This window comes from Otolemur garnettii, unplaced genomic scaffold (genome assembly GCF_000181295.1).
Source record: "Otolemur garnettii isolate 467f Iridium unplaced genomic scaffold, OtoGar3 scaffold00094, whole genome shotgun sequence".
In the NCBI taxonomy this organism is placed as follows: Eukaryota; Metazoa; Chordata; class Mammalia; order Primates; family Galagidae; genus Otolemur; species Otolemur garnettii.
In genome coordinates, this window is record NW_003852489.1 from 6249342 (window position 1) to 6251473 (window position 2132).

General features: G+C 47.9%; 1 protein-coding gene across 1 annotated transcript in view; it reads left to right on the forward strand.

Annotated features, from left to right (window-relative positions):
- Positions 1-2132, forward strand: part of MRM1 (mitochondrial rRNA methyltransferase 1) — a 21586-nt gene that overhangs the window by 1951 nt on the left and 17503 nt on the right. The window lies entirely within an intron of this gene.

The window sequence follows — 2132 nt, forward strand, 5'->3', positions numbered from 1 at the left end:
CCCGCCACCTTAGGTGTACATGGCTGGCGCCTTAGCTGGTTGAGCTATAGGAGCCGAGCCTAGAAAAAGTCTTGATAGAGACTAGCTGCTGAGCTAGAGTGCAGTGGTGAGTGGTGTCACGGTGGCTCACTGCATCCTCAAACTCCTGGGCTCAATTGATGCTCTTGCCTCAGCCTCTGGAGTAGCAGGAACTACAGGCTCACACTACCATGGCCAGCTAATTTTTTAAATACAGGGTGGCCGTAAAGTTCATGTGCAACTTAAATTTTTATTTTTTGTAGAGATGGGGTCTAGGGTCTTGCTGTGTTTGTTTGTTTGAGACAGAGCCTCAAGCTGTTGCCCTGGGTGGATTGCTGTGGCATCACAGCTCACAGCAACCTCCAGCTCCTGGGCTCAAGCGATTCTCTGGCCTCAGCCTCCCAAGTAGCTGGGACTCCAGGCTCCTGCCACAAAACTTGGCTATTTTTGGTTGTATTTGTCATTGTTGTTTGGCAGGCCCAGGCTGGATTTGAACCTGCCAGCTCTAGTGTACATGGCTGGCGCCTTAGCCGCTTAAGCTACAGTCACTGAGCTGGATCTTGCTGTGTTGCTTAGGCTGGTCTCAAACTCTTGGCCTCAAATGATCCTCCAGTCTTGGTCTGTCAAAGTACTAGGATTACAGACATGAGCCATGAGCTAATCATTGTAAATAATGAAATATTTTACATTCCTTTAAAAAATTTTTACATGGGGCACATCTCAGTTTGGACTAGCCATATACAATTGCTTAATATGTAGCTAGTGGCTACTAATTTGAAAAGCATATGTCAGGAAGAAATTTCTGGCTTTATCTTCTCGTAGGGAGCCCTCCCTCCAGAGGAACTCTGGCCGGACAATAGGAGACAGGGTTCCCTCCCTTCCCTTCTAGCCCCTAAATAGGTAGCTCTTGAAAAAACCAAAAACACTCTGCAGAGCACTTGCTTACATCTCCATACTACCATCAGCATCTGTGCCTGGAAAGTCTGTTTTCCCTCTGGTGACTGTGGAAGAAGGGGTCTGCCCTGGTCCCCAGCCTTTCCTGCTTACTCAAAGACAGTCTCTAGTAATTTTCCTTCTCTCTTGCATCCTCAGTTTTCCCCTTTCACCCTCATCAGCTTGCAAACAAGCATTCCCACCCCCATTCTCTCTTGATCTCATACCAGTCAGACCCTTCTCCCACACTGAAAGCCCTTGTCAAGGTCACCAGTGTCCTCTATGTTGCTACCTCCAAGGGTCAGTTCTCGCATTCCACGCCTGGCTCCACGCCAGTGAGCCGGGCTTCTTACCCATTTAAAGTTTGAGAATAGGTTGAGATCGTTTCGGCCCCAAGACCTCTAATCATTCCCAAGGGTCAGTTCTCAATCCTTGTCTGACTTGACCTGTCCGCAGCATCTGCATGGGTTCCCACTCCTTCCTCCTTGAAGTACTCTTCACCTGGTTTTCCTCCTGCTTCACTGTGCTCTATCTTGGAGTCATCTTTGGGGATTCAATGCCCCCTGCCCTCCAAACACTGGCATTTCCCAGGTCTCGGTCTTTGGATCTCTTTTCTGTGTGTATTCCTTACTTGTTAACTCACATCTAGTCTCATGGTGTTAAATATCATCTATATTGGGCAGCACCTGTGGCTCAGTGAGTAGGGCGCTGGCCCCATATACCGAGGGTGGCAAGTTCAAACCTGGCCCCGGCCAAACTGCAACAAAAAAATAGCCGAGCATTGTGGCGGGCACCTGTAGTCCCAGCTACTCGGAAGGCTGAGGCAAGAGAATCGCCTAAGCCCAAGAGCTGGAGGTTGCTGTGAGCTGTGATGCCACCGCACTGTACTGAGGGCAACAAGGTGATACTCTGTCTCTAAAAAAAATATATCATCTATATGTGAATGCTTCCCCCATTGTTTTTTTTTTATTGTTTGGGATTCATTGAGGGTACGAATAATTAGAGTATACTGATTGCATTTGTTCGGTAAAGTCCCTCTTATAATTGTGTTCCACCCCCAAGAGGTGTGCCATACACTGTGACCCCAACTTCCTTCCCCATTGTATGTTCTAGCCTGGATCATGCTTCTGAACTCCACATTCACTCATCTAATTACCTACTCCACAGTTCTTTTCTGCTGC